General features: G+C 49.0%; 1 pseudogene; it reads left to right on the top strand.

The window, feature by feature from the left end:
• The first annotated feature begins 4,743 nt into the window (after window positions 1–4,743).
• LOC144166206 (uncharacterized) overlaps window positions 4,744–22,828 on the top strand; it is a 29,590-nt pseudogene continuing 11,505 nt past the window's right edge.

Raw genomic sequence — 22,828 nt, 5'->3', positions numbered from 1 at the left:
GCACACGGAGAGTCAAAATGGTAACCCAGCTGGAACAAGAGCACCGGCAAGAGACTTTCGTCCTTCTCTAAGTTCAGTCCAGTCTCGCGCTACCATTAGCTGGAATGACTGCGTCGCCACTGTATCAACAAACACCGCTACACTACCCCTTCTTCAGCGAGAATCGTGCCGATGCCGCGGTATATTACGAGGCGAGGATATCTTCGAATCCGGATGGCCACGATGAGGCGGCTCACATTCCAAGTACACATAGTCGTCAGCGAAGAGGTCAGCTTCCACACTAGCCTTGGCTTTGGGGTGGGCGGTGTGCCGTTATGAGCCGGAGCAGTCTCTGTCGTAATACGGCGTCATTCGTACGACGTGCACGACCTCGGTAGTTGACTTGTGCCGTGAGTAGTGCGCCCTACTATGCGGTGTGACTTCATAGTTAACTTCACTAATCCGACGCACCACCTTGTATGGTCCGAAGTACCGGCAAAGCAGTTTTTCGGATCGGCCCCGCTGACGTACTGGAATCCACACCCACACTGCATCTCCAGGGTTGTAAAACACAGTACGTCGGTGCTGATTGTATACGCTTGCGTCGACACGCTGCTGTTTTTCTATTCGTTGTCGTGCCAGCTGTCGAGCTTCCTCCGCCTTCTGTACAAAGTCGTCGACGTCACCATTGTATTCGTCCTCTTGAACGGGTAGCATAAATCTAGTGTAGTGGTGACCATGCGACCGTAAACCAATTGGAATGGAGTCAGTCCTGTAGTTTCTTGAACAGCCGTGTTGTAGGCGAATGTTACGTTAGCTAGAATGTCATGCTATGTTTTGTGTTTGACGTCGACATACATGGAAAGCATGTCGGCGTGGGTTCTGTCAATCTCTAGGTCAAGCCGTTGGACTCCGGGTGGTATGCTGTCGTTCACCCATAGGTGGTCTGAGTTAACCTCATGATAGACTGCATTAGATTGGCTGTAAAGGATGTCCCTCTGTCTCTTATTATGACATGCGTGCCCCGTGTCGTGAAACGACGCTGTCCATAAAGAACTCCGCAACCTCAGCCGACGTTGCCCGTATACAGACGCTGTCTCTGCATAACGCCTAAGGTAGTCTGTCGCTACCACTATCCATCTGTTTCTCTTTGTTTACGTCAGAAATGGGCCAAGAAGGTCCATACCGACTTGCTGGAATGGTGCTGTAGGCGGTTTCATCTCCAGAAGAAGCCCTGCCGGTTTAAAAGGTGGAGTCTTCCTTCTTTGGCATGCAAGGCAGCTCCTGACGCACTCGTGGACCGTTTGCAAAAGTTTCCCCCAGGAGTACTTTGGCCGAATCCTGGATACTGTACGGCTGACACCCAAATGACCGGCTGAAGGTTCATCGTGACAGGCATTCAAGATTTTCGCACGCATGGCCGACGGCACAACGAGTAGAAACGCCTCCTTTGTGTTTCCAAAATTGCGTTAGTAAAGCACGCTGTTCCGGAGCCTGAAGGAGGCGATGTCGCAGATAAAAGCTGGCGGTATGCGAACTTCACGACCTTCCAGATGGTAGATAATGAGTAGCAGCTCTGGGCCAGCTTGTTGCGGTTGGGCCATTTCGGACGCGCTGACGGATCCAAGAAACGGTGTATCCTCCTGTATTTCTTGGCCTGCTGAGTCGACAGGTGCTCGGGAGAAGCAGTCGCCATCATTTGGGAAGCGTCCGGACTGGTATACGACCTTCATGTCGTACTTCTGCAGCTGAAAGCTCCATCTAGCAAGGCGCCCTGATGGGTCTTTTAAGTTTGCCAGCTAGCACGACAAGTGGTGGTCGCTGAAGAGCTTAAACGGCCTACCGTAGAGGTATGGCCGGAACTTGCTGATGGCTGAGGCGACTTCACTGAGGCGAGGCACTCTTTCTCGGTTGTGGAGTAATTGGCCTCCGCTCTGGAGAGTGTGCGACTTGCGTAGGCTAGGACTCTTTCAGCACCGACCTGAAACTGCACGAGAACCGCGCCGAGATCGAAATTACTAAAATTACTGGCCTCTCTGTGTACTTCGGTATCCTGATGTTCGTCAAACTGAACAAGAAGCGGAGTTTTTTGTAGCCCGTTTCTCAGGTCGTTGAAAGCGACTTCTTGCAATTCTTGCCACACAAATGGTTCATTGTCTTTGGTCAGGCGTGTCAATGATTCTGCGATGTCCGAAAAATTCTCTACAAAGCGTCTGTAATAAGCAGAGAGTCCCAGGAAACGCCGAACAGCTTTTTGTCAGCTGGTTTTGGAAAGCCTGGTACAGCCGCCGTCTTCTCAGTGTGTGGGGCCCCTCCTTCCGCGCTGATAACGTGGCAAAGAAAACGCAGCTGTTTGTACCCAAAGTGGCACTTTTCCGGCTTTATAGTTACCCAGCCGAACCAATAGCCTCCAGGACCAGTCGCAGTCTATGTAGGCGTTCTTCCGAGGATGCGGAGAAATCAACGACCTCGCTGAGGTACACCAGACATGACTGCCATTTTCACCCAGCTAAGACAGCATCCATCATTCGCTGGAATGTCGCGGGTGCTGAGCGAAAGCCGAACGGGAGCACATTAAATTCATACAGTCCATCAGGTGTGTCGAACGCCGTTTTCTCCCGGTCTCACTCATCGACCTCAATCTGCCAGTATCAGCTTTTGAGGTTTAATGACGAGAAATACCTTTAGTTGCGCAGCCTACCTAGCGCGTCGTCGATGCGCGGAAGAGGGTACACGTCTCGTCGTGTCACGCTGTTTATCTTCCTGTAATAAACACAGATACGCAGGTTCTTGTCGTTCTTTTCTACCAGCAGCACTGGGGACGCCCACGGACTTTTCGACGGCTGAATTACGTCGTCTTGAATCATTTCCTTTACTTGGCTCCAGATGGCTTCCCTTTCTTTTTAGGACACGCAATATGGGTGCTGGTGCACGTCCCCGATGATGCGAAGTTTCGCGACGGGTGTTTTTCGGACCTTTGACGACATGGAGAAACAAGCGCAGAAGTTCACCAGGAGGTCTGTTAGCTGCTGCTTATAGGTCGTTGGCAAATCTGGACAGATGTGCACTAACTCCAAAACGGCCTTGGGTTACGAAGCTTCAGGTCTTTCTGTCCCCATGGTGCACAGATCTGTCAACTGATTGAACTGACATATGGAAGCAATGGCGGTTACTTTGGCAACGTGTTGGACCTCGTTTCCGAGGTTTATGAGAAGGACGTGTCAGCAACCATCACGTAGGTATACAAGGCCTCTTGCTACGCAATTTCTTTTTCCAACAGCAAATTGGTGTTCCCTTTGGTTAGGCGCTCACAGCTTTCAGATGCGTCTCCCCTTACCAAGACCACGACACTGCTTCGCGGCGGTACAGTGACATCGTCGTCAACCACCCGGAGGGCACAGACTTCTGCAGGGTCATTCGTGGCGATAGCGCCTCTCGTCGAGAACGTCACTGTGGATAACTGCAGGTCGATGGCCGCTTCGTTCGCCCGCAGGAAGTTCATACCCAGTATAAAAACTCTTGAACATTGTGGAAGTACGAGAAATTCGCCGACGTAACAGTGGCCCCGGATGCCAACCCTAGCTGTGCAGCGGCCTGCTGGAGCAATCATATGCCCTCCCGCTGTGCGAACGTGAAGCCCTGTCCACTGCATCGGTATTTTCTTGAGCTCCTGCACAAGGTTGCTGCTAATGATTGAGAATTCCGCCCCTGTATTAATTAGTGCAGTAAAGTCGCAGTCGTTGATTGTCACAGCCATGTAGGAGGTGGCGGCTTGTTCTGAAATGGCTGACAGTGTCTGTTTTGCGGAATGGCGTCGAGAGCAGGTTGGAGGATCTTCGATGGAAGCCCGTTCAGCGACCGCACCTCCAGAGGTCGCTGATCTTAGTTTACCCGTCGCGGGCTGGCCGAGCGACGCCCAGGTAAGCTGGATAGGTGATGAGGGCTTGGAGACCGGCAACGCAATGACGACGCTGATCCGACGTCCTGATGGTTGGAGACAGGAGAAGGTTGCCATCTTGAGAGGTACTCTCTGATTTTACAGGGACGCTCACCATTCCAGGGTCAAGGAGCATCAGGATGAAAACCGCGAAGTCCCGCATGGCGATACGGGCGCACCCTGTAGAGATGGCCGGCCTCTCCACAGTGGTAACACATTGGAGTGCGATCCGGTGCACGCCATACATCCGTCTTACGAAGTGTGCCCTGGTACGCAAGTTGAGGGCGCCGGAATCCAGGCTGACGGGGACCAACGGCGCCATTTACGTGCGCATAAGGTGGTGTGGACATGGGAGGGGCGACACTCGCAGCAGTACACGTGCTGAGTTCTTGCAGAGCTTCAGCGTATGTAGAGGAGTAGAGCGGAGGCGGCTGCAGATTCAATTTTACGGGTTCTCGTACAGCTTTCCTCACTTCCTCTCTGACCACTTGACCGAGAGAGGCACACGCTGGCTAAGCCGTAGGCACTTCGGACATACGGAGTTCTTCCCGCACACTGAACGAATTAGCTCCCGTAGGGCATCCTGGCACGTGGCTAATGCAGCAGACAGCACATCCTCTGACGTGCAGCTGAGATTGCGGTCATACTGTCTGGCGCGCTGCTCCAGTATGCTCTCCATTGTCGTGGCTTCTCCCATAAATTCTGTGACGGTGTGCGGAGGGTGGCCTACAAGCCCGGCAAAGAGCTCCTGTTTCACACCTCGCATGACGTGTCGCAGCTTCTTGTCTTCAGCCATAGTAGGGTCGGCGTGTGTGAAAAGGCGGTACATGTCCTCGCAGTACATTGCCACGCTGATTTCTGGTGTGAGCGCAGCTCCGGTATTTTCCCTGCGGTCGCCTCTTGAAAAGGCATCCAGAAACCTACTGCGAAATTCGTCCCAGGTTGGGAACTCCCTTTCGTGGTTCCCAACCCTCGACCTCGCGTGATGGTCGAGGCAGAAATACACTTGTCACCGTTTCAGCACTGCATCCCATCTATTAAAACTCGGGACGCGCTCGTAGAGGTAAAGCCAGTCCTCAGCGTCCTCAAAGACATCGCCGGTAAATATTGGCAGCGTTCGCAGCTATGGATCACGAACTTACCTGGGACGGCATAATCGGTCTGCGTCGTAGGTGAGGTCATGATGTGTGTTCTCGGTGCCCTGGTTGTCGCTGGCAGCAGTCCGAATTCGGGTGAAGCACCTTGGAGTCGACGGCAGATGCGTTGGTGAACAGATGTCAGCTCCGTACGAGGTGCTTCCTCTCCAGCAACGCCACCTTCTTGACGCATACGGTGTCACAACCCACACCCTCCACCAAAATTGTTGCGTGTGGATACAACAAGGAGGGCACTTTTATTACTCAGCTCAGGGAGAGTCCAAATAGCGACCCAGCTGGAGCAAGAGCACCAGCAGGAGCTCGTGCTACCATTAGCGGGATTGACCACGTCACCACTGTAACCATAGACACCGCTACAATATATATCGGACAGACAGGGCGGTGCATCAATAACCACCTGGCGCAACATCACAACACGTTAAAGTGCACACCCGCATCCCACCTTTTGGCGCATTGCTCTAAGCATGATTGTTACGCCTAATTTACACATACAAGTGTTTTGTTCGCACACAGTGACACCCCCATGAGGGAAACTTCGGAAGCCTTTTTGATAAAAAACAATTCTGCAAGTGCATTAGCTGGCCCCCGGTGTCACTGCTGGATGTTTAAAGGGAGACTGAAGTGAATTTGTCAAGCGCTCGGATTTGCTTGCACTGCGTAGACTGGCTCAAATTACCACACTTTTCATCGTTTGTCCGGTTGATAAGTCGTTAAATATTTTATAAAGATGGAAAGAAGAAAAACTACCATGGGCGGTCTGTGGCGGCCGCACCAACTAAAGCTGTGACGTCGTGCGGAGATGGCACCATGATTGGACGATGTCCGAGGTTAGCATTCAAACAAGTTTCGGTATCGGTTCTGTAAAACAAGATGCTTGACATCCGACGGCATCGTTGGATGGGCATTCTCGATATCTCAGTAATCGCTATACCGCCCTTCTGCCATATTCTCGGCTGTAAAATGCCTGAGATAAGCCTCCGAGGACGGCTTGGAATAGTAGAAATCAGTAGCCGAGGCGTACGCAGTGGATGAACGCCCTCCGAGTCACCGCTGACGCTCAAATGCCACACGGTTTTCCCGCATACTCGGAGCTTGCCTGTAGTGTAAAAAGCGTGTTCGCACCAGGCCAAGGGTGTGCTGATTAAGGCCTGTGCTCACCGCCCGCTAGCAGTCGGTGCTTGTGGCAACAGCACGCCAACGATAACTCGCTAGCGCGTGAGTGGCAATCTGCGCGCGTTCTGCGATCTCGATCGTGGAACAGTTAACTTCATGGCCCAAAAATGGTGAACTCAGTTTAGAACACATCGGCCGAAAACGAAAACATCAACTGGCAAAAAAACGATGTATCCTCGGGGATTCGAATTTGCGAATTCCAAAACGATAACCTAGCGCCTCAGACCACTCCGAGGTTTGAAATATAAGGTATATATTGTATAACCAGCTTACACTTTTATTTAGTCTTATCATTTGAAGTGCTTTAGGTGACTATTTGTTGTATAGCGGCCGTTCAGTAAGTGTCTCACAAACGTCCACAATATCTCACGTCAAGCAATTGCATTTCTTTGACGGAAAAGCGTTCGCAGATGTGCGGTCGTGCTGCTGACCACTGTGCTTGTTCATCTAGCCCAAAAAGTGCTTCCTGCTCTCTAGGTTTGCGCTGTACGGTAAAAGTTTCAGTTGATTTTATTTCCTTAGTACAAATATCGACTTTGTTGGCTCTTCTCCCGCCTTGAAGTGGCCTTGGATTTTCCTACTAGCGTAAAGTCAGCGAAGCGTCGAATGTGCCCTTGTTGAGAGCTTGTGTCAGGCGACCTTGACTCGACTTAAAGCTAGATACAGTGTACAAACTAACAAAAATAAAGAAAGGCCCATTCTTCCATTCCCAAACGTGTTGTGGCTTAGTTTCAATTGAGTTAGCCAATTGCGACGACCCGTCGGCGGCCAGCGGTTTAAACGCTGGGCCGACTGACTTGATCGGAAGGTCGGCGAACCGTGCAGTAGGTCCAGCCAATTGCCAGCTCGTCTCCTCATGACATTCACACAAAAACGCCACAAAAAATGGGCGAGGGTGCACATAGGAGGCCAGCATTTTCTAATTGCTTTTTCTACTAAATAAATTCGCGTAAACGCGCTAAGAGTCGTCGAAACATGGCCTATGAACTCCGGATCTCAATTTTCGCTTGTAATATCGCAATGATTATAAATCAGTTCGGTGTCCCTTTTAGTTGCTTATCTCAACTGTATTCAGCTTCAGTTTTCGATATTGTGGGGAGTGTGCTTGCCGCGTCGTCTACGTAACGGATGTGTAGAGCACAGGCTTAACTCTTTATATATTTTTCTTCTTTTGAATGAACCTTCAGTTTTTAGTAGTGCTCGTTTGACGTACTTCTGCCTCGTGCCGTTTAGTTTGCGCTGGTTAAACATTATGAATGTATACCAACTAGCCAGTTTTCGACCTTGTTGCTGGGCTTAGGCATCGCTAGGGAGAGCTCTCGGATGGCTACATCGTAAATATTGTAGATACTCCCCTCATGAGCTACGGGCGTTTCTGCCACCCCGGTCATGCTACCACGTAACAGTAGAAACCTCGATGTCGTGTTTGGGCAGAATAAAAAAGAGGCAATTAGCATATACGCCTAAAGTGTATGCATAATTTCAGTGGACAGCACTGTTTCCTGGAAACTATTGGGCGAGTGGTTATTTATCGGTTTAAAGCGGTGTTTACGGTGACTTAGCGCCGAAGTGTTTACCCAGATTTTTGTCTTTCCTGGAGTATGCTGTGAATACAGGTACCGGGCGCCCGCTCAAGGACACCACATTAGCGTTCATGAATAGTTCCGCCTGTACCAAAACACTCGACAGCGGAATGGAGAGCGATGAAGCGGGAGGTGGTCAGATGTGAGCCAACGGTGCAACTTGAAAAGCCTAAAAAATCACAAGGGTATTTTTAGTTAGGGAAGGCTAAGGATGGGACAGCCTTTACGAGGAACATCTGTATGATTTGCGCGAGTGCCAAAGGGAGCATAAGCGCAGTCAGAGCACAGCGCAGTGCAGACAACGTGCAGAGGACCGCTAATCCGCCAAGCTACGATGACGTGCAAGCGAGAAGTGCAAATTCATTCCGCTTGACAACCGCTGAAGCACATTAAAGTTTACATGTCTTCTTATTGTCTGCATGCAGGAGTTTCATTAGGGAAAATGAACCTAAAAGCCGTCAGACGGCCGATCCAAGCCGGCTGCGGAAATCGCATTTGCCGTTAACGAATAGGAAACGGTGATGTGCAGACTATGCATATAACGATTACATAGCATAACAAGTGTGTGCAGTTCGCGTTGTGATACTCGCGAAGAAGATTTGCCCATTAAGAACCACAGGTTGACGCGATCTTGTGCGCTGATATTACATTTCTTATTCCCCTTGCCACTTTTTCAGTGCCATCTTTTTTTCTTCTACAAAGCAGGAGGAGTATGGTTGTAGCTTAGGCAGGTCAATATCTTTAATTGCGATTAAATGCTAGAGACAGAACGAGGAAAGCGACGTCTGCTATCGGGATTTCGTACCAACACTACATAGGAACCGAAAGAACAAAGCATTCGGATACAAAGAAGTGAGCGCAATGCAACCTGGGAAGGTGGTTGGAAAGCGAAGCTGTAAATGACACCCACAACGATTACAAACGCTATTTTACTTAAATTCAGACAAGTGGCTCTACAAAGATTAAAACCACAGACAAGTGAAATGTACTTAAAGACACCATTTACTACTTTAAAGATATTCTTCTCTAAGTTAACATCAATTCATGATCCATGAATTTTGGTTTGTTGTTTGAGTTGTATTGGTGGGACACATGAGCTGAAAGTATTTTTTATAAAAACTAAGCTCAAAGCCGGTGTTAGATCATATCACTCCTCTTCGTTTCTGCCGCAGCCTACAGAGGTGACGAGAACCGCAGCAGACGATGAGGCGAAAATGCCATACAATGTGGGAGGATCTTTCAATTTTCACAAGCCTTAGCGCATGCGCAATGCGCGCACTTGGGCACTACACGTGTCGTTGGCAGAGCGCACATTGGCCAAGAGGTTGCGTCACTCTTTCTTGTTGCATTTAGCAAAACCGCAGGGGGTAAAGCCGCAGCTATTCTCGATGTATGTCTGTCGATTGTTTGTCGATGGTCTATTCCCGATTGATTGCAGGGTTTAACGCGCCAACGCAACGCAGGCGATGAGACGCGCCGTAGTGGAGGGCTCCGGATTAATTTTGACCATCTGGGGATCTTTATCGTGCGCCGAAATCTCGTGCACACGGGCGTTTTTGCTTTTAGCCTCCGTCAGAAAAGCGGCCGCCGTGGCCAGGTATCGAACCTGCGACTTTGTGCTCAGCAGCGCAACGCCTTAGCCACTGAGCCACCGCGGCGGGTGATGGTCTATTCCCACTGTCTGCGCATGGCGTTCTAGATCAATTGTTAGAACCAGGGGATCTCGCTCTGTTACTATATTCGTTCCAGGTTTGATTCCGGGTGGTGGCAATAACTGCTTTTATTTGTTCGCCGCAGTGTTTTGTTGACACCAACATTCACGAAAAGACGCTGGGGGGGGGGGGGGGTGGAGGGGCGGTGGTACAAAGCTTCATTTTAAAATGTTCGCGAACTGCCCAAATGTGTCCACCACCACATGGAAATAAAAAACTGTGGGTACGCCCGTCTCCTTTTAAATTAACCGTATCGATGAGTCGCGCCATTCGTGCTGGTGCAAGAACTGTTTTGACAGAAACCGATATAAATGAATTCACTGAGTATGGCTTGACTGTTTTCCGTAGCTTGTCTTGCAGCCAACAGCACAAAACGTCTGACTACACTTGATTTACCGTGATATATTCAGTCAGTACAAGACGTAAACATTGAAGGCAATGAGGCGAACTCGACAAAAACCAATGGGAGATTTCGCATTACAAGGCACTGGCCCATTCCGTTGACAAGCCGACCACCATGAGGAGGCGCCACACGTTCAGCTGGCCAGTCGCTGTACTTTCGCATAAAGTGTATTCGCATGATGGAACTCATGCGCTGAATATATTTTTGACGAAAGCTTTATATTCCAAGTAGAATCGTTCTGAGCGTTTGCGCAAAACTTATTTCGGCATTACGGGTGTCCAGAACAAAATTTTATTCGGAAAAAAGGCCCGGTTTTTTGTTTTTAATAAAAGCCTACACTAAGTGGTGATTTACACAGAATGCACTTGGACACAGACAATGTTTGTTATCAGCAAGGTGCTGCAAAGCCTCATAATAACCGGGTAATAAAAATTAAAGCAATCATTTTTCATCTTTTATACGACACCAAGAATTTTTAGTGCACTTACCTGAGTACCACATTTTGTTTCAAAAGCGGTGCTCGGCGCGGCCAGCAGGTGAATAGCACTGCAGAAAGAACGCAGTGGTATTGATCCCACTGACGACAATTTGCAAGAGAAATACTATATTTCAATGCAATTTTAAGGTAAGCAAAAACACTGCACGACATTGCGCTCACACATCCTGGCAATTTCCTTGCCATATCGACAGTACCAATGTGTTTTCTACAACTTTGTCAATTTTATTTCAAGTCAAGCATAAATATTCTTCAGATTTTACAACCGCCGAAAATTTATTCTTGCTAGGCTGATTTTGTCATTGAAATGAGTTGTAGACTTTTGCCTCCACATTCCACGGTCTTGATTGCTAACAGCAGAGCGGTCTTCTCTAGAGCTTGGTGTGATGGCGTTCGCAGTAAGAGGTGTTCGCAAAATGTCACCAAGAAAAATACAGAGCACACGTAAGCTTTCACTTCGTGAGGAGCACTCGGTGTCGGCCAGGCTTGCGCCTTCGTATTCGCCACGTGCGGAGCTCGCTAAAAGTACAAGAACACATACCGAGTGCACGTCGGCGTGCGCATGGTGAGTTCAACTTCTCCCAAGTGTTATCGAAGGTCAAGTTTAGTGTGAGCTTTAGACGACACCCTGCCAGGCGTTCATGGCGTCCTCCCTCGCATGCTGTGTTACTCGCCAGTTCAATTGTTTTCGCACCTACAGTTGGAAGCACAGACGACCAGTTCGTCCTAGGTTCGCCCAGTTTGCCAAGCCGGTTAACGTGGATTGCACCGCGTGCTACTGCGTACGGTTTCGGATAGATCACAAAGCTTGCGGACAATATTTTAGCAGCAAGTTTGGAAATCCATGCGAGGAGCAGCATCTCGGTCTGCGGCAAAGTGAGAGGGGCAATGAGCTCTGATTTCCTTCCAGCTTTACAACAGTATAGCAAGCTGTGGTAATTTTTTACAATAGAAATAAAAATACGAGAACACCTAAGAACTTTTTATGGATGGGTTACTGCAAACAAATTGTTTTATATAGTGCTTCTACAAGTATTCCTTCAAAGAAAGGGTGCTCCTGCGGGTGCCCACTGGCCACAAAACTGGCCACATGGGTATGAATATTGACTATAAACAAGCAAACTTTTCAAAGCACAAGACATACACTTTAGGATTCATTTTTATCCCGGTGGTTAACGTGATAATATGGAAATCTTTAATTGGTTTCCCGTATTTTTTATGGCTATCTCGTTTAGCGAACCACTTTGTCTTGAACACATCAGAACTGGTATAACTGAAGAAAAGCTGGTTTACATTGTGGCGGACTACTTATTCTTTCCCACCACTGCAAAGGTATTCGGAAATTTTATCAGGACGCACAAAAATATTAACGATGAACAGGAACTAATTGAACATACAACACACTGAACACGTGTGTTTTGTAGCTCTGATACTTTCTGACGGGTGCCTTTCCGTACTCTGGTCACAATCAGGTCATAGTAGGATCGGTATTTCGCTTTCCTGAGCGCGACGCCTCATGTTCTCAACTACGTAATTGCCATGTATTTTTATTGATTTTTAATTGTGGGAATCCAAAAGCTCTAATTTTGCAATTCTTTACACCAGCATAAAAATAGATTTCTTTATCAAGACCTAGAAGAAACTTAGGCTTTTTTGTTTCCCCGCTAGACGTTTGCCTCGAGATTACTGATTTTTGAGAGCCGCGAAAAAATTCCCACCGCGGGGTACATTAAATAAGATTGGTGGTTTATTTTCTAGTGAGCGACAAAACCACGAAGGGATATGCAAAACGGTTGCGCTTTGAAAAATAAGACGGAAGAAAAAAACTCGTTCAGCTACTTCATTCGCAGCGTTCGTATTTATTAGTTTTTGAAGCCCCTGCCGAAAATCGTTGGCGTTTTAGGGCACCAACCACACCGCTCTTGCTTTACCAACTTGGCCAAGCCAGTACAAACTCAACAGATATTTGTTTAGAGGAAGTCCAGCTGCTTGCCTCTACAGAGCGCGAGAGCTAACGGTCGGGACGGCACACAACGATTTATTAATTTTGGTTCTGCATGAAACAGCAAGTGTTTAAAATATCTTCTCTTTGTGTTTGATTTTTCTGCCGATTATCAGCCAATAATATGCCGCTGTTCTTTTTTTCCGGCTATAACTATCTCCCGAACATGCGTTTTCGTTTGAGAGACTGTGGTTTCACTACCCACATTTTACCGTACGAGTGAATGAAGATGCCTTTCTGCAAAATAATATACACGCGGCTAATCTTTGCTAGCAGTTATATTTGTTTTGAACTGTCTTACTCCTAGGTATTTTCAGTGTTTTCATCGCTGGCATGTTCCGAATGCATGAACACAACACTGAAGCTCGAGGAACGCACTCACCAAGGGATATGCTCTGCTTGTGCGGTCGTGTGTACCGACTGTGGGTTCGAGCGCCCATTTCATACGTCGAGAAAGTAGGGTCGTGCCAATGAGAAAAAATTTACGTCTGGTTTACGCGATGCGCCAGTTAGGAAAAGGGCACGCTGGTGCGAAAACTTTTTCCAAAGTCATGAACATGCCTGCTCCTCCACGTCACTCCGCCTGCGACAAATTGTCATCTCGGCTTTCTGTAGCGGCAGGAGAAGTGGCGTCGAAGTCGATGACTGATGCTGCTTTGGAAATTCGTCGTGTTGTGGGGAGTGCTGAGTGTGGTGTTTCAGGTGATGGCACATGGCAGAAGCGTGGCCATTCATTTTGAACGGTTGTGTGTCTGTGATTTCGGTTGACACGCGAAAGGTCATTGATGTTGAGGCCCGTTCTAGCTTCTGTAAGTTTTGTAAAACCAAGAGCAAGTTGAGGCAAGATAGTGCCTCGTGCCAGGAATGGAAGGCAAACCAGACTTCCTTTCAAGCAAACCATGAAGAAAGTGCTGGCAGTATGAAGACAGTTGGTCTATACCGAATATTTGAAAGGTCGAAAGCCAAAAGGGATTTGAAGTACCTGCAGTACTACGGCGAGGGTGATTCCAAGAGCTGTGCCGCTGTGAAAGACATGTATGGAAAGGACAGTGTGCAGAAACTAGAATGCATTGGGCATGTCCAGAAGCGTGTTGGCTGCCGCCTCAGAAAACTGAAGAAGACAGTGCGTGGACTCGGTGGTAAGGGAAAGCTCACTGATGCCCTCATTGACCGCCTGCAAAACTACTGTGGCATCGCCCTAAGGACTAATGTGGAGAACCTTTCTGCAATAAAAAAAGCTACCCATGCCAGTCTTTTTCATTGCAGCTTTACCGACAAGCAGCCGAGACATGGCCTGTGTCTACTTGGACCGAAAAGCTGGTACACCTCTTGCTTGCCCTTACTTAGAAGCATTCATATCCCGAAACTCCTCGTTAAAATTCCAGACACACCGCAACCGCTAGAAGAATTCGCGAATTCTTCTAACAGCATTCATCAGCAGCCCTGAACGCCATCGAGGAACTGGTGAAGGTATTGAATGAAATCATAGTTCAATTATTCCAAGCAACAATAGATAAAAAACCAAAGTACGCATCCTAGCCTTCTCAAGCAAAGCTACAGAAGCTGCCCTCGACACTGTTGAAGAATCACTTGAATTTTTCAGCGATAGCTTTGACGAAATAAAAGATGACATGAAGTCTATATTGAAGGCGCAAACAGTTGCGCAAGGTCAGACCCTACGGTTTTAGTATAAAGCTGTTTATCTAGAGTTATTTTGATGATTCTGATGATGTTGGTATGTTAATTGCACATTGCAACTAGGGCCAAGAGTGCCAGAAAGTGTTTTGAATAATAGGTGAGTACTAAAATAGGTTAGAGTAAATAGAATCAAATAAAATGGAGACGATCAGGACGGCTACCGTACAGGGACCGGATGAAGACCAAAAGGGGTTAAAAGATAACTAAGGCTGCCGGTGTACATGACCAGGGGTAAAACTGTGGGTTGTATAAGATAAGCCGCACCAAAAAATCCTCTCCACAAACTTCAAGGTGCGCTTAACAGAAAACTCGGCATCGTCTTCTAAAATGTATGACGGATGTAATAAAATATGTTTTGGTTAGAGTTCTCTGAGTGTAATTGGCGTGGTGCAATGTCGAGTGCCTTGTATTGAATGAGGATGTGTATCCCGAATACACCCTCCCAACACCGGCTTAGAGATCCAGTGAGCAGTTGCGAGTGTGTTGCATGTGTGTGGCCTATATGTAACCTTGCTAAGATAACTTCAATATGCCTGTTGTGTGAGTAAGGTGTGTATTGTCCCGATTGCGGTTTCATTGCATATAGTTTGTTTTTCATCTTTTCGCGTAGGTCTGCTTGCAAAGTTTACACAGTTGTCTGATGTGCGAGTTGAGGTCTGTGTAAGAAAGTGTTATCGTGGCTGCGTTTTAAGTGCTACGCTGCTGGCCATTTCATCCACCCCTTCAATTCCGCCGATGCCCGAGTAGCCTAGCACCAAGCACACTGTCACCTCAAGTTTTCAGAAATAAGCTAGCAGAATTATTTGAAACAAGGCTAACGATGTGGTTTTTCGATGATCTTCCGGATGACAAATCACAGACGACGCTCGTTGTGTCAGTATGAGTGATCGACTTAGAAATTTGATGTTCAACTGTGGGACACACAACAAAAACAATGCCATATGCATCTGCCCTGAAAATACTTGTCTTTAAAATATAGTTCGACCTGTGCCAAAATTGGGCCTGTGCACAGTCAAAGTTTCGAAGGCATCACTAAAAACTCTGAATCCCCATTTTGTGCCGCAGGTACGTAAAATAGTGCAAAATCCCAGTGTTCGGCGTCCTGTTTTTTTTGCGTTGTGAGAAAGAAAACTCACGTGATACAGGGCGAAGGTGGCAAGGCGTAATATGATGAGTGTGAGGTGATTTAAATGTGTCTAAGAAGAATACCTCATGAACAGTGACTCGTCTCACTCTCAGCAAAAAAGGAACAGAAATTGATGGGCCGTTTGAAAATAGCTGGGTTGTGGATGTATAAAAACGTGGGTAAATGGATGGGTATCCATTGAGGAAATTTCACAGGAATCTAGAAGGTTAACATAGGTTTGCTGGTGTGCTATGTACCACATATCGCACTCTGCATAAAGACTCTAGAGAGGAATAATGAGGAATGCACAACACGAATCGAACGCACAAGGGAATCACTGGGTATACAATATTTAGCGCTGTTTGTGTGTCTTACCCATACACAACACTCCCTTTGTCCAACCGAAACCCTACAGACAGAGTTATAAAGTGAAGCATAAGTTGTTTGTCAGCACGCTTTGATTGGTGAGATGGGACCTTCAAAATAGAAATTGTCTTGGGGCATTTTGGTTTCAGTTGTTTGATGGGAGGGGTGAATGTAGGTTTTTCTTCGAACACGACACCGAGAAACTTCTGTGGCCTTTTTACAAAAATCATGCTACCATTGAGTTTTATGTAAGAACCGGGCCGGAGTCCGCGCCTTTGAATAAACAACACAAGTTAGTTTCGCAGGATTAACGTTGAAACCAATTTTGTCTACTCTGCGGGTAAATTTGTTTACCCCAAGCTGGACATGCCGTTGAAGCAAGGTTATGTTGTATAATTTCAAGATATTTATAGGCCACAAGCACAAAACAGGCAATAAATGAAGTTTGGCAGTGTGTTTCGGAGCCAGTTCATACTAGCGATGAACAACGTGTAGCCCCAAACGCCACCTTGAGCCTCGCCATTCCCCTGTATATGAACTTTTGATAAGGCCGACACAACTCTGACGCACAATGTTTATTCAGAAATGTCACTAGAGAAGGTGTTAAAATACCAAAAAATTTCAGGTCTCTAAGAATGTTATGTGCCCTATGGCTTTTCAATATAAAAATAGATGTCGTGCGGAATTTCTATGGGTTCTTTTTTTAAGTAGGCCTCTAAAGCAGCTATTTGATTAGTATTGGATCTCCCCACATGGAAGCCAGCCTGGCAGCTCTCAACAAAACCATTGTACTCTACAAAGTACGCGAGCCTCCTATTGATCTAGCAGAAGACCGGTCTTTCCCGTTGTTCAGAAAAGTGACTACGATTGCCTCCCTCAAAAGCCATAGATTGTTGTAGAGGTATAGAAGCGTTTTAGGTGTGTCTGCATCTATGTGTTCAATTATACTGTATATAATGTCTCCACCTGGAGCTGAAGGCTTAAAGTACTGAGGGCCAGCTTGAGCTCATGAAGTAAAAAGAGGGAGATGTGCTGTTCGGCATATTATCTCACAAGGGCTTCTTTTCACTAGCAGTTTTTTTCACTAGACGTGTCCAACCAGACACGTGTTGGAAGTGTTGTGAAACTGTGCTGGCCTAATCATTGAGTGCGTCCCCAGTTATGCTGCCTAGAGGCATGCTGTATGTCTGTTGTTCATTGAGTTTACGTACACGTGTCCCTAGTTTGGCGCGTGTCTGTGTATAAGGTTATGATTGTGAGGAAAAGGTGCCAACTCTCCTTTTTTCCTCATAGCGCACGGGCATTTCGATTCCTTTTCCTATTTTAAAATATACCCAGTAATTGGAATTGGGTTAACGGGGAAGGTGTTTCACACCTTGTGCTAGAACACTCACGTTCATCTACAGTCGTGGTTCTTGTTCCACCAGAACCTCCTTGCGTTGCTAGGGCACCGGAGGCCTCTTGAATGTACTTTTGGAAGGCGTCAAAGTTATACTCCGGGACTAGTTGGTCGCCCCTTCTATGTGTACGCGTTTTATGGATGTGTAGTGTAAATTAGATGTTTCTATAAATGTGCTACAGTTCGCTGCTTCCTCGTTGAACCCTTTATGGGAAGGGGGTGTGTTAGTGCCTTTGGACATGTCTGTCAATTTGATGGGAAAGGGGTCACTACTATTAGGGTTGGTGGCCACGTCCCACTCAATAGATAAGAAGAGAACTGCAGGGCCAATAGTCTCGAGTGCACTGAAGCCCAGAGAAGCAATGGCAGGAACAGCATCGCTCCGACTATATACTGTTGCAACCACAACCCCTTCGGGCTCGGCTAGTGGTGTGGTGACGATTTGGGCTGCCTATTGCAACCCAATTGGGGGGGGCGAAAACCGACTTCCGGTACCGAGTCCCTGCCGATACCAGGCGCCGCTTCCACCTCCAAGCGAGCTGCATCGGCGTACCTATGCAGAGTAAATTAGGCGAAACTCTTTTGATCCTCTTGGAAGTAAATGATCGGCAGTACTTTGGTGTATATTTATATTTTTTGCCGAAACTTCTGTGAGGTCCTGGAGTAGACCGCGTGTGAGCGCCGGCAATTAGCACAAGTGAGGGTGGTAGAGTTGCAGTGGTCGGTGGGGTGGTTGTGTCGCGCACTATTTGCACAGGTTGCGTTGTCGTGGCAGGGATTTGTACCGTGCCCGAACCGCAGGCACTTAAAACAGTGCCGCGAATTCTGGACGTAGGGACAAATGGAGCACCAGCTAAAGTTTCCATTAATGTATTGGGGTAGTTCCGAGGGGTCAAAGGTAAATATGATGTGCTGGGTGGCAATTTCCTTCTCCTCTCAGCGGATAGTAATCTTGCTCACGAATGTGATGCTCTGATCCTTCAGAAACTCATGCAGATCAGCTTCCGTTTGGTTCAGCAGATACAGCTTCAGGATCAAACCACGCGAGAGGTTGAGGCTCCTGAGAGGGGGGGGGTGACGTGATGTCCAGTGCAACCATTCGAGTTTCAGCTTGAAGCTTTGTGGCATGCTGATTGCTGTTTACCTCTGAAAGGGCTTCACCAATTCCTATTTTTCAGCCTTATACAATGGTCTAATTACAGCTTCCAGATAGTTTGCGATCAAGAATATCGCCGCGAACCATACATTGGGTTTGTTTATTTGTGTTTTGCTTTTACCGCCCGGCTGCGCCGGTCTGTGTTATCTCTGCGCCAAGGGAAGCGCGTGTTCCATTCTTTCTTTCTGTGCCGAATGTGTTATCTGTCGTGATAGGGAGAGCATTCCGATCTAACGTGAACAGCCCAGAATAATCTTCTTGAATCTACTTTGTTCTCGATGTGAATCAACTTTTCGAGAACCACGCGCGCCGAAAGATAAAAAGCCTGCAGTGCGGACGCCGGAGCATTCGATTCGACGACACTCGCCTGTGCAAGCCACTTTGTTGACCGCTGCTTCGCCGCCTCTGTATTCTTTTGAGTTGTTAGGGGAGCACAAGTTCACTCCAATAAACGTGTTTCTCATTCAAGACAACTGCATCGTTCTTGTCTTTGCGACATCTGGTGTAGGTGCTGGGTACTAACTCTTTATGCCCTCTACGACATCTCGAAGCCGCCAAGACAGTCCAACCAGAGAAAGCCCCCGACTGCAAGGATTGCTATCCGAGTTCGGTCTTCTGCCGGAAGGGCCCAAGAGAAGGAACGCTGCAACCAACACCATGGTGCAAAAAACAACGTCGCCAATCATCCTGCAGCAGCCCCGAGAACCGCCATCGTTCCGGGGAGCCCCCGCTGAAGACCCCGAAGAATGGTTGGAGAAGCTGGAGCGCGTCCGCATCTTCAACAGGTGGGACGACGAAGAAACGTTCCGGCATGTCTTCTTTTACTTAGAAGATGCTGCTCGAACTTGGTTCGAGAACCATGAGAGCTCTTTAACCGACTGGACTCAATTCAAAAGGGAGTTCCTTAAGACTTTCACTACCGTGGTGAGAAAAGAGCGAGCTGAGCTTTTGCTTGAAACTCGAACGCAGCACCCCAACGATGGAGTCGTGATTTTCGTTGAGGACATGAAGCGACTTTTTGTCGTGCAGACCCTGAAATGACCGAGGAAAAGAAGCTCAGGTTTGTAATACGAGGAGTGAAGCAAGAGCTTTTTGCTTGTCTAGTCCGTAACCCTCCGAAGACAGTGGCGGAATTTGCGTCTGAGGCGGCCGCAATGGAGAAGACGCTAGAAATTCGAACGAGGCAGTACGACCGCCCTGTCAACGCGCTGTTCTCGGAGACCATCGGTGCCGCAAATGGAAGCTCCGATACATTGCGAGAGACCATCCGAGCAGTGGTCAGGGAGGAGCTTCGGAAGCTTTTTCCAACGACGCCGCAACCTTAAGTGGCTTCCCTGACCGACGTAATCCGAGAAGAAGTCCAAAACGCACTGGGAACTTCTACCCCATCGGAAGCACCCCGCGAACCACAAGCCATGACCTACTACTCGGCTGTTCGTCAACCCCGCCCTGCTCCAACCCGTCGTCAAGAGGCCGAGCCATACCGCCGTCCAATGCCGCCCGCCCGACGCCTTGTAGACCAATACCAGACGCCAAGGAAGACCGACGTGTGGCGAACGCCCGATAATCGCCCGCTGTGCTACCACTGCGGAGAGGCCGACCACATCTACCGTCGCTTGCGAGGGTTCTCCGTTGACGCCCCACGCCCCCGATACGGCCAGCGCCCTGCTGAGATCAAAGAATACCTCTCCAACACCAACCGAGGACCAGCCCGCTTCAACCGTTCACCGTCGCCCTACCCGTATCAGTCACCGAACCGCCGCAGCACTGCTGACTTATCACGTGGAAGGTCCGCCAGCCCACGAGGGGGAAACTAAAAGCAGCAACTTCGGGAGGTAAAGTTGCACAACGACGGAAAAATGAAAACCCTCCAACGACGCAGCAACTCGCTGAAGACCATCATTCACGACATGCCCTCAACCCGACGACCCGACCTAGCCCTAACGAGACTCCTGAACACGACGACAGCTACACTGCGCGACGCCTACCCGACCTGACCGAGACGTCCCTTGAGAAGACGACGACAACGACGATGCACAGTGCCCGACCGTCAACACGTACAAGCAGAGATACGACGCCCCGACGAACCCGGAACTCGAGGAAGACTGCATCTGACGTCAAGGTGTCCATCGACGGCTTTGACGTAGTCGCCCTCGTAGACACGGGAGCTGACTATTCGGTAATGGGCGGACCATTTGCGTCTAAACTGAAGAAAGTTATGACCAGATGGGACGGACCGCACATACGCACAAAAGGAGGCCACCTCGTGACGCCAAGTGGAACGTGCACATCGCGCGTCACCATAGACGGCACAACGTACCCTGCGGCGTTCGTCATTCTGCCTAACTGCTCCCGCGACGTAATTCTTGGAACGGTGCAATAATCGATCTGCAGACCAAGTCAATAACTTTTTCCCCCAATCACTCCATGACGCCGGAACCGAACCCCGAACGACGTGCTGCTGTAAGGATTGCCGATGATCATGTCATCCTGCCACCCCGCGCCAGCTTGATGGTCGCAGTCTACTGTGAAGATGCTGCTCTTGACGTCGACGCTATCGTAGACACCGATCAAAGGGTGCTTCTCAACCGTGGTGTGTCGGTCGCAAGAGGCATTGCGCGCTTCAAGGAACACCAATCCCACATTTTGGTTATGAATTTCACCGAGGAGTACCAGCATTTAAACAAGGGCGCGGCAATTGCATTCCATGAAGAAGCGCAAGAAGCAAGGGACGTGATCGCGGTCGCCAACTTTGAACGCACACCCGTAGAAACCTTCAAGCTCCCGCAGCCTTTCGACGTGAATCCGGCGCTACCGCAAGAACAACGGAACAAATTATTGGCTTTGCTGCGTCGCTATAGCGAATGTTTTTCGTCGAGCGCAAAACTACGTCAGACCCCTCTAGCGAAGCACCGAATAATAACCGAAGATGGAGCCCGACCCACCCGACAGTCCCCGTACCGCGTCTCTTCACACGAACGGGAAGCCATCCGGACTCAAGTCGACGACATGCTCAGTGACGACATTATACAGCCCTCGAAAAGCCCCTGAGCAGCGCCCGTCGTACTCGTAAAGAAAAAAGACGGCACATTAAGGTTTTGTGTTGACTACCGGCGACTGAACAAAATCACGAAAAAGGACGTGTACCCCCTCCCCCGAATCGACGACGCCCTCGACCACCTCTGCCACGCGAAGTACTTCTCATCGATGGACCTGAAGACCGGCTACTGGCAAATTGAAGTGGACGAGAGAGACCGAGAGAAGACTGCATTTATAACCCCAGACGGCCTATACGAATTCAAGGTGATGCCGTTTGGGCTGTGCACAGCACCAGCGACGTTTCAATGAGTCATGGACACTGTGCTAGCTGGCCGTAAGTGGCACACCTGCCTCGTATACCTCGACGACGTAGTGGTATTCGCCCGGACTTTCGACGAACACCTTGCAAGGTTGGAGTCTGTACTCGAGGCCATTCGTACGTCGGGGTTGACTCTGAAGCCTGAAAAGTGCCGTTCCGCCTACGGATAACTCAAGTTCTTGGGCCACGTCATCAACGCCGCGGGAGTCCTACCTGACCCGGCAAAAACTTCAGCCATTGCGAACTTCCCAAGGCCGAAAGACAAGAAGGGCGTGCGAAGATTTCTCGGGCTGTGCGCATACTACCGGCGCTTCGTCGCAAACTTGGCATGCATTGCAGAGCCGCTCACGCGCTTGACGAAAGATAGCACCCCTTTCAGCTGGGAAAACGACCAAGAAAAAGCATTCTGCGAGCTGCAAAAACGCCTGCAAAGACCACCCGTGCTCGCTCATTTCGACGAAAATGCCGAAACGGAAATGCACACGGACGCCAGTTATATAGGCTTGGGTGCCGCCCTTGTCCAAAAGCAAAGCGGCTGCGAAAGGGTAATCGCCTATGCCAGCCGTGGTCTGTCGAAGGAGGAGAAAAACTATTCTGCCTCTGAGAAAGAGTGCCTGGCTATTATATGGGCGATTTCAAAATTTCGCCCATACGTGTATGGAAGGCCATTCAAGGTTGTAACAGACCACCATGCGCTGTGTTGGCGCGCCAATTTGAAGGACCCCTCTGGCCGTCTTGGGAGGTGGAGCTTGCGCCTGCAGGAGTTCGACGTTACAGTCGTTTATAAATCCGGCAGGAAACACTCCGACGCCGACTGCCTGTCCCGCGCCCCCGTCGACCCACCACCACAAGACTCTGACGAAGACAGCGCGTTCTTCGGGATCGTGACGGAGAGCGACCTAGCCGCCCAGCAGCGTGCCGACCCCGACTTACGCGTCATAATCGAGTACCTCGAGGGATGCAACGTTGCCGTTCCTAGGACCTTCAAGCGCAGCTTACCAGCATTCAGCCTGAGAAACTCCGTCCTCGTGAAGAAGAATTTCAGCCCCGGAACAAGAGCGAATTACCTTCTCGTCATCCCCGCGGACCTTCGTGACGAAATTTTGGAAGCATGCCACGACGACCCGTCTTCCGGACATCTGGGCACAGCCCGCACTATTGGAAAAATCAAGGCGAGGTACTACTGGCCCGGCCTTACCTCTGACGTCACCCACTACGTCCGGAGCTGCCGTGACTGCCAGCGACGAAAAACGCCGCCGACAAGACCCGCCGGACTTCTGCAA

The sequence above is a fragment of the Haemaphysalis longicornis genome, unplaced genomic scaffold, assembly GCF_048455015.1.
Source record: "Haemaphysalis longicornis isolate Haplotype H1 unplaced genomic scaffold, Haemaphysalis longicornis Haplotype H1 scaffold_16, whole genome shotgun sequence".
NCBI lineage: Eukaryota > Metazoa > Arthropoda > Arachnida > Ixodida > Ixodidae > Haemaphysalis > Haemaphysalis longicornis.
The sequence above is the reverse complement of the archived record's forward strand: the minus strand, read 5'-3'. Positions and strand labels throughout refer to the sequence as shown.